At 36.0% G+C, this 16,513-nt stretch overlaps 1 non-coding gene across 1 annotated transcript; it reads left to right on the forward strand.

Annotated features, from left to right (window-relative positions):
* Positions 1–15,060: 15,060 nt before the first annotated feature.
* LOC148568881 (small nucleolar RNA R71) lies at positions 15,061–15,168 on the forward strand. The gene has a single exon (XR_015881566.1). It is a non-coding gene; the product is annotated as a small nucleolar RNA R71 (small nucleolar RNA).
* Positions 15,169–16,513: the final 1,345 nt, after the last annotated feature.

A 16,513-nucleotide genomic window follows, 5' to 3' on the forward strand; every position in this document is an offset into this window, starting at 1 on the left:
CCACGGATAATTAGGACAAAACCTGACAATGTTCCACTGCTAGATCAAACCTAAAGCATCAAAAACCTGAAAATTCTCAATACCCAAGAACCAAAATGGCAAAATTGAAGAGAGGTAAGGGCTGGGTGAGAAATTTCGAATTTCTTACCACTTTGTTCAGATGAATTTGAAGAGTTTGGCGAGGCGGTCGCGTGGCCGCAAACAGTGTGGCGATCAAAGCTCCGAATTGAAAGTTAAGAGGAATTGAAGATTAAATTAAAATGGAGGTTAGGGTTCTTGCTCCTTCCCTCTCCTTCAGCGTGCTTCATGATAATGAGGGGGAAGAGAAGGCTGAGCTTGGTTTTATATATTGGGTCTTGGACCCAATATGGGTCCGGTTCAACCGGTTTAGCCCATTGGCCCAATTTTGGGCCAAAATCATTAAAATTAGTATTTTAATTCGTATTTTAATTATTTTTCCTTCTCTAATTTAAAAAAAATTCTAATTTTTTGGCTCATAATTAATTTATGTGTTAATTATTTAATTTACAGAGTTTTATAGAACTCAATTGTTAATTCAAGGTTATATTCATCTATTGAGTGTAATATTTTGGTTTATAATGTAGAGTGGTATTCAAACACCTATCTATACTCCCATATGTGAAGATTATCATTATTATGCAGAAGTTGAAAAATATAAAAGTCGAATTCCATGTGATGCTTTTATTCATGCTTGCAATGTTGATGACATGCTGCTTGATCCTTTGTTGTGCGTTACTATCGTTCTACTCCAGAGCCAATATGTAATCATATTTTAGTTTTTTTTTGAATTTTTAGGATCAGATTAAATTTATTTTTCATATGAAGGTTTCTGGAAAATAGTTTTTTTCTCTATTTTTAGTCTTTTTTCATTTTCTGTTATCTTCCCTTTGACATTGTCTTACTTATTTGACTTACACAAAAAGTCATGTAGTATGTTTTCTGCTTAGTGCTTGAAAAGATCACATCTGTATTAAAGGAACAAAAATAGTGGTATTCTTCATGTCTTTGTTGTGCAGTTATTTATCCATAGAATGAACAGTTTTTTTTGTAGTGAGTGCCAGCTTGAGTGTATTGACGCTATTCCAAGGTTTAAAAAAATTTGGTTGGATTCTTATTATATTAAACAAATTAACTGTCATTACCTTTTTTATTTGCAAAATTCATCATTTTTGCATAAGTCTTTAGTTATTTCAATAATGCTTCTTTTCTTTTGAGTTTTTTAAATAGCTATAGGTTAAAAGTGGTGATTTCACATGCAAGTAGTAGCAATGTATTCATTCTTTGTGATCGTGAAGTTAGGCATATTATCAAAAAAAAATTGTGGTGATTTATTGAATGAAAAATCAAATTTCAACGAGGTTTGTTTATTCCTTTTATGGTTTTTTCTGGATTTCCTCTTGCATAGAAATGTCACTCTTGTTATTTATTTCTCCCTCTCATTCTTACTGGTTAAATTATTTTTTGTGGCTTACTTTTTTTTGTATTTTTCTTTGAATTATATAGATAATTTATGAGCATAGAGTCCCGCCAACTATGTCTGACTGTTAATTGGGAAGAAGATGGTTTTAATGATAGATCCTAGACCTATTAGTTATGAGTATAAGACAACTGTGTATATAGTGCATTGTATTTGTGATGATGTTTTATTGGTCAATCTCTTTGAAGGTGCTTCTTCAATGCATGATAAAAAGGTTTGGTTGCAATGACAATATTTTGTTCATATTTTACCTTGTGTTTTTCAATTTAATTGTGTTCTTATTCTTTGTTACAATTATATTATTGTCCTCTGTTAATCCTATTTAAAATTTTGTAATTCATTCATATTTTATTCCAGCAAAGTAGTTTTCAAACTGAATTATTGGATTCTGTTCATGGTGCCAAAGTTGTTGGAGCTTCAACCTCAGGAAGGTTACTCGCTGATGTGTAACACCCTAACTTTTAGCACCTCATGATCGTACTAAAAGCTTAGGCGTTACTTACCTCTAACCCTTTTTTATTTTATACTATTTTTATTTAATATTGAGCCTTTGCAAATACGAATTGGAATTCTAATCAAGAAAACGAAAGGTCTTTACTTTAAAACTCTTAATCACAAAAATATATATACTCACATAACAATATATACATAGACTTATTCCAAGATTCTCAAATACAAGCCCTACCCCTCTGAAATTCAAAGACAATAAATGGCGAGGGGAAAACCCAAGACTACACAAAATACAGGAGATACGGATACGTATGTACATAAAGCTTTGATGTTTAGTCACGGCTCCGTGCCAAGGATTTCTGAACCTGTTGCTGAAAGGGAAATCTGTAGGGGGTGAGAACGTCGTCCTCGCATGTTCTCAGTAGGGATAGCGAATGCCGTAAAAATATACAGAATAATATACAAATAGTTAACTCATAACATGAAAACAGTTTTCTTTATTAAACCCTTGAAATCTTTCTGAAGTCTTACCTAAAGCCGTGTAAAACCCTTTCTTTAAATCACATTACTTAAACAAAATCTCCGTCACATTAATAATTCCTCATTTCTTAACAACATTCCTCAATTATCACAATATCTAAATAAGCCAGCATCGCAAATAATATACTTAAACCCATCCACAAACATCATCTCCCACCACATTATTAAGTCCACAGCACAAGTAAAATGTCTAATCAAGCATACAAGCAAGTCACCAAGACAACAGCACAATTACAAATAAATAAGATAAACAACCACAATCAAATAAAAATGCACAAACAATATGATGCATGCCTTTCCTATGCAGGCCATGAGCTCACGCGTCGATTGTCTACCTGCAACCCGACGTTACTCGGAGCCAACCCTGAATATGGTTTCTTACTGTGTCAGTTAGGATATTTTGGCATCACAGTAGAAACGGGCTATCAGTTAGACGGGCACTTTCGCATTAGCAACTGTAGGCTATCAGTCAAGCGGACATTCCTGCATTAGCAACCTTAGGCTATCAGTTAGGCGGGCACTTCCGCATTAGCACATTGGCACAAGACCTATTTAACATACACTTTTCAAGTATCTATCTTATTCATTCTTTCTCATTCTTTTCCTCTTAAGAATCTATTTCCTTCATTAGTTCTCATTTCCTTTCTTTTTATTAAGCCTCCACATCACCAATTACATCCCACACCTCTATATCACCTACATTATTAAACGTGCCTCCGCATCACCACTTAATTACACATACATCCACATCACCAAATAATCAATTACACCTCCTCATCACCACCTATTCACTCATCTATTATAATCTTAAATCGATTAGTTTCTAAATAATCAAACTTTGTAATGTTTAATAAAAACTCTTTTTCTTAATAAATCGAACTCAAATTATAACTTAAAACAAAAATCTTTTCTTAATAGATTAAACTTAAAACATAGTACTTTTCTTGATAATTCGAATATCAACTATTATGAACCCTAAATTCAGCTTCCTTTTAAATAATGCTTTAAGCAAAGCCTCAGAGTTTTGTAAAAACTTCTGCAATATTTCCTCTAAAATTTAGGCTCTACCATTAATGAGCAGATATTTTATACGCTTTTTGGTGATATTTTCATATAGTTTTTAGTATGTTTTAATTATTTTTTATTATATTTTTATTAGTTTTTATGCAAAAATCACATTTTCGGACTTTACTATGAGTTTGTGTTTTTTTCTATAATTTTATGTATTTTCTGGCTGAAATTGAGGGACCTGAGCAAACATCTGATTCAGAGGCTGAGAAAGGACTGCAGATGCTGTTGCATTCTGACCTCCCTGCACTCGAAATAGATTTTATGGAGCTACAGAAGTCCAATTGACGCGCTCTCAATTGCGTTGGAAAGTAGACATATTGGGCTTTCCAGCAATATATAATAGTTCATACTTGGCCCGAGATTTGATAGCGCAAACTGGCGTTTAAACACCAGCTCCTTACCCTTTTCTGGCGTTAAACGCCAGAACTGGCATAAAAGTTGGAGTTAAACGCCCAAACTGGCATAAAAGCTGGAGTTCAACGCCAGGAATAGCCTATGCACGTGAAAGCTTCAGTGCTCAGCCCAAACATACACCAAGTGGGCCCCGGAAGTGGATTTCTGCACTATCTATCTTAGCTTACTCATTTTCTGTAAACCTATGTTACTAGTTGAGTATAAAAACTACTTTTAGAGATATATTTTGGACATCATGACATTTTTTACATCTGAATTTTGTATCTTCTACGGCATGAGTCTCTAAACTCCATGGTTGGGGGTGAGGAGCTCTGCTGTATCTCGATGGATTAATGCAATTACTACTGTTTTCTATTTAATCACGCTTGTTTCTATTCTAAGATATTCACTTGCACTTCAACATGATGAATGTGATGATCCGTGACACTCATCACCATTCTCAACCTATGAACGCGTGCCTGACAACCACTTCCGTTCTACCTTAGATTGAGTGTGTATCTCTTTGGTTCTTGGTTCACGAGTTTGATTGCCTCTCATGACAACAGAGCATTCAAATCTATGAGATCAGAGTCTTTATGGTATAAACTAGAATCAATTGGTAGCATTCTTGAGATCCGAAAAGTCTAAACCTTGTCTGTGGTATTCCGAGTAGGATCCGGAAAGGGATGACTGTGATGAGCTTCAAACTCACAAATATTGGGCACAGTGACAGTGTGCAAAAAGATCAATGGATCTTATTCCAACACTAGTGAGAACCGACAGATGATTAGCCCTACAAAACCTGTAGCTGGACCATTTTCACTGAGAGGACGGATGGTAGCCATTTACAACGGTGATCCACCAGCATACAGCTTGCCATGGAAGGAGCCTTGCGTGCGTGAAGAAGAAGACAGTAGGAAAGTAGAGATTCAGAAGACAGAGCATCTCCAAAACCTCAACCTGATCTTCATTACCGCATAACAAGTATTATTTATCCATGTTCTTTTACTCATTCCAATTAAAACTGAGAATTATTATTGATATCCTGACTAAGAGTTACAAGATAACCATAGCTTACTTCAAGCCGACAATCTCCGTGGGATCGACCCTTACTCACGTAAGGTATTACTTGGACGACCTAGTGTACTTGCTAGTTAGTTGTGTGGAATTGCAAAAGTGTGATTGTGATTTCGTGCACCAAGTTTTTGGCACCGTTGCTGGGGATTGTTCGAGTTTGGACAACTGACGGTTTATTTTGTTGCTTAGATTAGGAAAAATTTCTCTTTTTGGTTTAGAGTCTTCTATTATTGTTTTTGGTTAAAATTTTAAAATCCTTATTTTATTTTTCTAAATTATTTTCGAAAAATTTCAAAACCAATAACTTCATAATTTAGTCTTCTGTTTGAATTTAGTTTCATATTTTAAGTTTGGTGTCCTTTGTATTTCTGTTTTCTTAAAAATTTTTTCAAAAGTTGCTCTCAGTGTTCATCTTGATATTCAAAGTTTTCCTGTTTGTTTTCTTTGTTTTGATCTAAAAATTCTAAGTTTGGTGTCACTTTATTTTTTTTCTCTTTCCTCATTAAAGTCAAAAATATCTTTCATATTTATTTAATTGAATTTTTGAAAATTTCATTTAAAAATTCAGATTTTTATTTTAGAAAATTTTTATTCTATCTTATCTTAGTTTTAAAATTTAAAAATTCAAAATCCCTTTCAAAAATCATATCCAAAGTTTTTCAAATCTTCTTAATTAAGTAATTATTTTAGTTTTCGAATTTATTTTTGTTTTTTCTTTTAGTTTTTGAATTTTATATTTTAATTTCTAATTATTTTATTTTATCTTATTTCTTTTTTATTTATTCGGTTTGTTTTTAATTAAATAAAATAAAAATAAAAATATATTTTAATTGTAATTCACATCAATTCCCTTTTCTCCATCATGGATCTAAGTGGAAATGAACAGTCCAGAAGGACTCTGGGGTCATATGCTAACCCCATTACGGCTGCATATGGAAGTAGCATCTGTATACCTCCCATCAAAGCAAGCAGTTTTGAGCTAAATCATTAGCTCATTATCATGGTGCAGCAAAATTGTCAGTATTCCGGTCTTCCACAGGAAGAACCTACTGAGTTTCTGGCATAGTTCTTACAAATTGCTGACACAGTACGTGATAAAGAAGTAGATCAGGATGTCTATAGATTATTACTGTTTCCATTTGCTGTAAAAGATCAAGCTAAGAGGTGGTTAAATAACCAACCCACAGCAAGTATAAGAACATGGAAACATTTATCAGACAAATTCCTGAATCAATATTTCCCTTCAAAAAGGATAACACAGCTAAGGCTGGACATCCAAGGCTTTAAACAAGAGGATAATGAATCTCTTTACAATGCCTGGGAGAGATACAGGGGGATGCTAAGGAAATGACCCTCTGAAATGTTTTCAGAGTGGGTGCAGTTAGACATCTTTTACTATGGGCTTACAGAAAAGGCTCAAATATCTCTAGATCACTCAGCTGGTGGATCTATACACATGAGAAAGACAATTGAAGAGGCTCAAGAGCTCATTGATACAGTTGCTAGAAATCAGCATCTGTACTTAAGCAGTGAGTCCTCCCTGAAGGAAGAGGTTAAAGCAGTATCCACTGAACTTAGTCCTCAAGAACAAGTTGCTGAACTCAATCAGCAACTACTTATTATAACAAAATAGTTTGCAGAATTCAAGGAGATGCTCCAAGACACTAAAAATGCTAACCAGAATATGGAAGCACAATTGGATCAGACAAGACAGCAGCTATCTAAATAGATAATAGAAGAATGCCAAGCTGTTCAATTAAGGAGTGGGAAGACATTGAATGTCTCAACTCAAAGCAACAGAAAGCCAAGAAAGGAACAACTGACAGAGGATGACCAACCCACTGCCCAAAATCCCTCTGAGGACAGTAAGAGCCTAGAGAGGAATGATTTTGGCATTCAAATGCCAGAAAAGGGTAAGAAAGTGGCGTTAAACGCCCAATCCATGTCCAGTTCTGGCGTTCAAACGCCAGAAAAAGGTGGGAATCTGGCGTTAAACGCCTGACGAGAGGACTTTTGCCAGTAAAGAATTTTTATAAAAATATAATCGCGTTGTAAGTATAGCTTCTAAACCAACAGAGAATCCTTTCGTACAAAAATTTGGTTGTCACAAGTAACAAAACCCAATAAAATTTATAACTGAAGTATTCAAACCTCGGGTCGTCTCTCAAGGAATTGCAGGGAGGTGTGCTTATTATTGGTTATGGAAAAAGTAGAATTTTTGGGTTTTTGAAATAAGGAACAAGTAATTTAAATGACAAGAAAAATAAATTAATAATTAAGAAAACTCTTGACAAGGTATGAAAATTGGACATCCTATCCTAGTTATCCTTATCAATTGTGATGAGAATTGGATTTTGCTCCCACTTTGTTAACCTCTAACTATGAAGGTAAGTTAAGTGGATGAATCAATTTGATTCCTCAGGTCCTAGTCAATTCCTAAGAGAAGACTAGAGTTATTGAATTCAAATCAATTAGCAAAGAATTCCAATTTTTAATCAACAAGGAGTTTGATAACTCAAGTATCTCCAATTTATCAATTCATCAATTAAAACCAAGAATATAAAAAGCTAAATAAAAATCATAAATCTGAAATACCTCAAATTGCATTAATAAAAGAAATCAAATCTAACATGGAAATTCATAAATTAAATTGGGAAAATAAATAAAAGGAACATTGAACCTGGAAATTGAGAAGAAGATGAAATCCCAATCCTAAGAGAAATCCTAAATCCTAAAATCTAAGAGAGAGGAAAAAGCCTCTCTCCCTAAAACTACATCTAAAACCTAAAATTATGAATTTGAAAATTGTATGAGTTGTTTTCTGCATTCCCCCACTTTATAGTCTCTAATCTGTGTTTTTTGGGCCGAGAACTGGGCCAGAAACAGCCCAGAATTCGCTGTTGCGAATTCAAACACGCTGATTTTTGTCACTGCGATGTGTCCGCGTGGAGCACGCGTTCGCGTCACCTAGCTGTACGGACACTATAGCAAATTATATATCATTTTGAAGCCCCATACGTTAACTTTCCAACGCAACTAGAACCGCATCATTTGGACATCTGTAGCTCAAGTTATGACCGTTTGAGTGTGAAGAGGTCAGGCTGGACAGCTTAGCAATTTCTCCAACTTCTTGTATTCCTTCCACTTTTGCATGCTTCCTTTCCATCCTCTAAGCCATTCCTGCCCTGTAATTCCTGAAATCACTTAATACACATATCACGGCATCGAATGGTAATAAGAGAGGATTAATATTATCAAATATAAGGCCAAAGAAGCATGGTTTTAATCATAGCATAAAATCAGGAAGGAAAAAGTAAAACCATGCAAATAGTATGAATAAGTGGGTAAAGAGTTGATAAAAACCACTGAATTGAGCACAAGATAAACCATGAAATAGTGGTTTATCAACCTCCCCACACTTAAACATTAGCATGTCCTCATGCTAAGCTCAAGAGAAGCTATAAAGGAGTGAAGAGGAATGGTAAAATGTATGAAATGCAACCTGTCTATGTGAATGCAACTACATGCAAAATGTTTCTACCTACTTGATTAAAAGTAAATAAGCTCTTCAAGACAAATATAAATCAGATTTTACTAATTCAAATTATACAATAAAAGACAAGTAAACTTGTAAGAAGATAGCTCATGAAAGCAGGGAACATAGAATTAAGCATTGAACCCTCACTGGTAATGTATATGCACTCTAATCTCTCAGGTGTATAGGGTAGTCCACTCTAGTCTTCTCTAGTCATACTTTCTAAAACTTTGTTCTTCATCTAACCAATCAACAATTATTTAATGCACCAATGCAAACATCATGAGGTCTTTTCAAGGTTATAATGGGGTTAAGGTAAGGGTGAGGATATATGTATGGCCAAATGAGCTATAAATTGAATCTTTGAGTAACCTAAGCTATCACCTAACATACATACACTCTATATAACTCTAGAATCACGTCTAGCTACCCATAATTTTCCCACTTTTGCATATTTCACATACTCATGTATCAACTTTTCACTTAACTTGCATCACATATGCATTGATTTTTCATTAGACTTAACATTGGGGTAATTTTGTCCCCTTATTTATTTAATTACTTAATTACTTGAATATTTTTGGATTTTTTTTCTTTTTTTTTTAAATCTGAAAATAAAAGTAAAAGTAAACATAACTTATCAATGCACATGGATTTTTAATTTTTCTAGTTTCACATGAGTGGGTACCCAAATTTCCAATATTTTATCATGACACATTCCCTTATTAACCCATGTTCCCACAGTTTTCCTACACTTAATTGACACACCATCTCTAACTTAAGCTAACCAAAGATTCAATTGGGATAATTAATTATTTTTCCGCTTAAGGCTAGTGATGTGGTAAAATATAGAACAAATGGGATAAAAAGGCTCAAAGTGGCTAACAAAGGTAATTGAAAGGGTAGGCTTATTTGGGATAAGTGAGTGGTATGCGAAATCGTGATCACTCAGATTTAGATTTGTAAAATTATTTGTTCGTTCTTTCCCTGACAATGGCACCAAAAATGGATGCACAGAACCATGGTCCAAACATAAGTTCATAACTTCGCATAACTAACCAGCAAGTGCACTGGGTCGTCCAAGTAATAAAACCTTACGTGAGTAAAGGTCGATCCCACAGAGATTGTTGGTATGAAGCAAGCTATGGTCACCTTGTAAATCTCAGTCAGGCGGATATCAAATGGTTATAGAGTTTTCGAAAATATATAATAATTAAACATAAAATAAAGATAGAAATACTTATGTATATCACTGGTGAGAATTTCAGATAAGCGTATAGAGATGCTTTCGTTCCTCTGAATCTCTGCTTTCCCGCTGTCTTCATCCAATCAGTCTTACTCCTTTCCATGGCTGGCTTTATGTAAGGACATCACCGTTGTCAATGGCTACTTTTCATCCTCTCTGTGAAAATGGTCCGATGCGCTGTCACTGCATGGCTAATCATCTGGAGGCATCACCGTGGTCAATGGCTGCGTCCCATCCTCTTGTGAAAATGGTCCAAATGCTCTGTCACAGCACGGCTAATCATCTGAGGTTCTCGATCATACTGGAATAGGATTCACCCTCCTTTTCCGTCTGTCACTACGCCCAGCACTCGCGAGTTTGAAGTTCGTCACAGTCATTCAATCCTAGAGTCCTACTCGGAATACCACAGACAAGGTTTAGACTTTCCGGATTCTCATGAATGCCGCCATCAATCTAGCTTATACCACGAAGATTCTGATTAAGAGATCCAAGAGATATTCATTCAATCTAAGGTGGAACGGAAGTGGTTGTCAGGCACGCGTTCGTGGGGGGAATGATGATGATTGTCACGTTCATCACATTCATATTGAAGTACGAATGAATATCTTAGAAGCGGAATAAGTTGAATTCAATAGAAAAACAGTAGTACTTTGCATTAATTCATGAGGAACAACAGAGCTCCACACCTTAATCTATGGAGTGCAGAAACTCTACCGTTGAAAAATACATAAGTGAAAGGTTTAGGCATGGCCGAATGGCCAGCCCCCATGATCTAAGAACTAGACATCCCCAGATGATCCGAAGATGAAAATACAATAGTAAAAAGTCCTATTTATACTAAACTAGTTACTAGGGTTTACAGAAGTAAGTAATTGATGCATAAATCCACTTCTGGGGCCCACTTGGTGTTTACTTGGGCTGAGCTTGAATGTTACACGTGCAGAGGCTTCTTCTGGAGTTGAACGCCAAGTTGTAACGTGTTTTTGGCGTTCAACTCTGGTTTGTGACGTGTTTCTGGCGTTTAACTCCAGACTACAGTGTAGAACTGGCGTTCAACGCCCTTTTGCGTCGTCTAAACTCGGCCAAAGTATGAACTATTATATATTGCTGGAAAGCCCTGGATGTCTACTTTCCAAACCAATTGGAAGCGCGCCATTTTGAGTTCTGTAGCTCCAAAAAATCCACTTTGAGTACAGGGAGGTCAGAATCCAACAGCATCAGCAGTCCTTCTTCTACCTCTGAATCTGATTTTTGCTCAAGTCCCTCAATTTCAGCCAGAAAATACCTGAAATCACAGAAAAACACAAAAACTCATAGTAAAGTCCAGAAATGTGAATTTAACATAAAAACTAATAAAAACATCCCTAAAAGTAACTAGAATCTACTAAAAACATACTAAAAATAATGCCAAAAAGCATATAAATTATCCGCTCATCACAACACCAAACTTAAATTGTTGTTTGTCCCCAAGCAACTAAAAATCAAATAGGATAAAAAGAAGAGACTATACTATAAATTTCAAACTATCAATGAAACATAGCTCCAATCAGATGAGCGGGACTTGTAACTTTTTGCCTCTTGAATAGTTTTGGCATCTCACTTTATCCATTGAGGTTCAGAATGATTGGCATTTATAGGAACTCAGAGTTCAGATAGTGTTAGTGATTCTCCTAGTTCAGTATGTTGATTCTTGAACACAGCTACTTTATGAGCCTTGGCCGTGGCCCTAAGCACTTTGTTTTCCAATATTACCACCGGATACATAAATGCCACAGACACATAATTGGGTGAACCTTTTCAGATTGTGACTCAACTTTGCTAAAGTCCCCAATTAGAGGTGTCCAGGGTTCTTAAGCACACTCTGTTTTTGCTTTGGACCTTGACTTTAACCGCTCAGTCTCAAGTTTTCACTTGACACCTTCACGCCACAAGCACATGGTTAGGGACAGCTTGGTTTAGCTGCTTAGGCCAGGATTTTATTACTTTAGGCCCTCCTATCCACTGATGCTCAAAGCCTTGGGATCCTTTTTCTTACCCTTGCCTTTTGGTTTTAAGGGTTATTGGCTTTTTGCTCTTGCCTTTTGGTTTTAAGAGCTTTTGGCTTTTTCTGCTTGTTTTTTCTTTTTCTATTTTTTTTTGCCATTTTTTTCTGCAAGCTTTGTATTCACTACTTTTTCTTGCTTCAAGAATCATTTTTATGATTTTTCAGATTATCAAATAACATGTCTCCTTGTCATCATTCTTTCAAGAGCCAACATATTTAACATTCTTAAACAACAACTTCAAAAGACATATGCACTGTTCAAGCATTCATTCAGAAAACAAAAAGTATTGTCACCACATCAATATAATTAAACTAAGTTCAAGGATAAATTCGAAACTCATGTACTCCTTGTTCTTTTGAATTAAAAACATTTTTCATTTAAGAGAGGTGATGGATTCATATTCACTACTTTAAGGCATAGACACTTAGACACTAATGATCATGTAATAAAGACACAAACATAGATAAACATTTAACATAAGAAAACGAAAAATAGAAAATTTAAGAACAAGGAATGAGTCCACCTTAGTGATGGTGGCGTTTCCTGCTTGAGGCACCAATGATGTCCTTGAGCTCTTCTATGTCTCTTCCTTGTCTTTGTTGCTCCTCCCTCATTGCTCTTTGATCTTTTCTAATTTCATGAAGGATGATGGAGTGCTCTTGATGTTCCACCCTTAGTTGCTCCCAATAATTGTGTGGAGGAAAATGTATCCCCTGAGGTATCTCAAGGATCTCTTGATTTGCAGTCAAATGTTCTACCACTGAGCTATAGATCCTTTACATGAACCTCTCCATCTCCCATGACTTGGAGGTGGAAGCTTTTGTCTTCCCTTTTCTCTTCTCTCTCTTTTTTTTTTTTGAGGTTTCTCTGGCCTTGGGTGCCATCAATGGTTATGGAAAAGAAAAATAAGCAATGCTTTTACCACACCAAACTTAGAATGTTGCTCGCCCTCGAACAGGAGAAGAAAGAATAAATGAAGAAGAAGATGTGGAAGAAACTAGGATTATGAGGAGGGAAGGTGGGGATCCTGTGGGGTCCACAGATCCTGAGATGATCCTGTGAGGTCCACAGATCTTGAGGTGTCAAGGATTTACATCCCTGCACCAATTAGGCATGTAAAATGCCTTTGCATGCAATTCTGGCGTTTAAACGCCGAACTGATGCTTGTTCTGGGCGTTCAACGCCCAGATGCAGCATATTTTTGGCGTTGAACGCCAGCTTCATGCTTGTTTCTGGCGTTCAGCGCCAGCTCCATGCTCTGTTCTGGTGTTGAACGCCAGCCAGATGCTCCTTACTGGCGTTTAAACGCCAGTGAACTCCTCCTCCAGGGTTTGCTATTTTTAATGCTATTTTTGATTTTTCTTCAATTTTTTCAATTGTTTTTATGACTCCACATGATCATGAACCTATGAAAACATATAACTAATAAAAATATAATTAAATAAAAATTGGGTTGCCTCCCAACAAGCGCTTCTTTAATGTCAATAGCTTGACAGTGGGATCTCATGGAGCCTCACAGATGTTTAGAGCATTGTTGAGACTCCCCAACACCAAACTTAGAGTTTGGATATGGGGGTTCAACACCAAACTTAGAGTTTGGTTGTGGCCTCCCAACACCAAACTTAGAGTTTGACTGTGGGGGCTCTGGTTGACTCTGTTTTGAGAGAAGCTTACTGTGCCTCTTTTCCATGTTTACAGAAGGATGTCCTTGAGTTTTAAACTCAAGGGAGTCCTCACTCAATTGAAGGACTAGTTCACCTCTGTTAACATCAATCACAGCTCTTGCTGTGGCTAGGAAGGGTCTTCCAAGGATGATGGATTCATCCTCATCCTTCCCAGTATCTAGGATTATGAAATCAGCAGGGATGTAAAGGCCTTCAACCTTTACTAATATGTCCTCTACTTGTCCATAAGCCTGTTTTCTGGAATTTTCTGCCATCTCTAATGAGATTTTAGTAGCTTGTACCTCAAAGATTCCCAGTTTCTCCATTACAGAGAGTGGCATGAGGTTTATTCCTGACCCCAGGTCACATAGAGCCTTCTCAAAGGTCATGGTGCCTATGGTACAAGGTATCAGGAAATTTCCAGGATCCTGTTTCTTCTGAGGCAATCTCAGTTGATCCAATGCATTCAGTTCATTGGTGAACAGGGGAGGTTCATCTCCCCAAGTCTCATTACCAAATAAATTGGCATTCAGCTTCATGATTGCACCAAGGAACTTGACAACTTGCTCTTTAGTAACATCTTCATTCTCTTCAGAAGAGGAATACTCATCAGACCTCATGAAGGGCGTAAGGAGGTTTAATGGAATCTCTATGGTCTCTAGATGAGCCTCAGAGTCCTTTGGTTCCTCAAAGGGAAACTCCTTATTGATCACTGGACGTCCCAGGAGGTCTTTCTCCTTGGGATTCACGTCCTCCCCTTCTCTTGTGGATTCGGCCATGATGGTCAATTCAATGGCCTTGCACTCTCCTTTTGGATTTTCTTCTGTATTACTTAGGAGAGCACTAGGAGGGGTTTCAGTGATTTTCTTACTCAGCTGTCCCACTTGTGCCTCCAAATTTCTAATGGAGGACCTTGTTTCATTCATGAAACTCACAGTGGCCTTAGATAGATCAGAGACTAAGTTTGCTAAATTAGAAGTATTTTGTTCAGAGTTCTCTGTCTGTTACTGAGTGGATGATGGAAAATGCTTGCTATTGGCAAACCTGTTTCTTCCACCATTATTAAAGCCTTGTTGAGGCTTTTGTTGATCCTTCCATGAGAGATTTGGGTGATTTCTCCATGAGGGAGTATAGGTGTTTCCATAGGGTTCACCCATGTAATTCACCTCTGCTATTGCAGGGTTCTCAGGATCATAAGCTTCTTCTTCAGAAGATGCCTCTTGAGTACTGTTGGATGCAGCTTGCATTCCATTCAGACTCTGAGAAATCATATTGACTTGCTGAGTCAATATTTTATTCTGAGCCAATATGGCATTCAGAGTATCAATTTCAAGAACTCCCTTCTTTTGAGGCGTCCCATTACTCACAGGATTCCTCTCAGAAGTGTACATGAACTGGTTATTAGCAACCATGTCAATGAGTTCTTGAGCTTCTGCAGGCGTTTTCTTTAGGTGAATGGATCCACCTGCAGAAGTATCCAATGACATCTTAGCTAATTCAGATAGACCATCATAGAATATATCCAAGATGGTCCATTCTGAAAGCATGTTAGAAGGACACTTTTTGGTCAGTTGCTTGTATCTCTCCCAAGCTTCATAGAGGGATTCACCTTCTTTCTGTCTGAAGGTTTGAACATCCACTCTAAGCTTGCTCAGCTTTTGAAGAGGAAAGAACTTGGCCAAGAAAGCCGTGACCAGCTTATCCCAAGAGTTCAGGCTATCTTTGGGCTGAGAGTCTAACCATATTCTAGCTCTGTCTCTTACAGTAAATGGGAAAAGCATGAGCCTGTAGACTTCAGGATCTACTCTATTAGTCTTAACAGTATCACAGATCTGCAAGAATTCAGTTAAAAACTGAAAAGGATCTTCAGATGGAAGTCCATGGAACTTGCAGTTCTGCTGCATCAGAGAAACTAATTGAGGTTTAAGCTCAAAATTGTTTGCTCCAATGGTAGGGATGGAGATGCTTCTTTCATGTAAATTGGAATTTGGTGCAGTAAAGTCACCAAGCATCTTCCTTGCATCATTATTATTTTCGGCTGCCATCTCCTCTTCTTGTTCGAAAATTTCTAAAAGGTGCTTGCTGGATTGTTGTAATTTAGCTTCTCTTAGTTTCCTCTTCAGAGTCCTTTCAGGTTCTAGATCTGCTTCAACAAGAATATTCTTGTCCTTGCTCTTGCTCATATGAAAAAGAGGGAACAGAAAAATAATAATAATAGGGATCCTTTTTACCCAGGTATAGAGGTTCCCCTGTGTGAGTAGTGTTCGAATTTTTGGATGGGAGAGAAGTGTTAGTAGATGAATAAATAAATAGAAGGAGATGAGAGAGAAAGAGGAATTTCGAAAATTATTTTTGAAAAATGGTTAGTGATTTTCGAAAATTAAAATTAAAATTTGAAACAATTAGTTAATTAAAAAGAATTTTTGAAAAAGAGGGAAGATATTTTCGAAAATTAGAGAGAGAGGGTTAGTTAGGTAGTTTTGAAAAAGATAAGAAACAAACAAAAAATTAGTTAGTTAGTTGAAACAAATTTTGAAAATCAATTTTGAAAAGATAAGAAGATAAGAAGTTGAAAAAGATATTTTAAAATCAAATTTTTTGAAAAAGATAAGATAAGAAGATATTTTTGAAAAGATATGATTGAAATTAGTTTTTGAAAAAGATTTGATTTTTAGAATCACAATTAATGACTTGATTCACAAGAAATCACAAGATATGATTCTAGAACTTAAAGTTTGAATCTTTCTTAGCAAGCAAGTAACAAACTTGAAATTTTTGAATCAAAACATTAATTGATGATGTTATTTTTGAAAATTATGAGATAAAATTAGGAAAAAGATTTTTGAAAAAGATTTTTAAAAATTTTCGAAAATAATAAAAAATGAAAAAGATTTGATTTTTGAAAAAGATTTTGAAAAAGATAAGATTTTTAAATTGAAAATTTGATTTGACTCATAAGAAACAACTAAGTTTTAAAAAGTTTTGAAAAAGTCA

This window comes from Arachis ipaensis, chromosome B4 (assembly GCF_059453495.1).
Source record: "Arachis ipaensis isolate K30076 ecotype BB chromosome B4, ASM5945349v1, whole genome shotgun sequence".
In the NCBI taxonomy this organism is placed as follows: domain Eukaryota; kingdom Viridiplantae; phylum Streptophyta; class Magnoliopsida; order Fabales; family Fabaceae; genus Arachis; species Arachis ipaensis.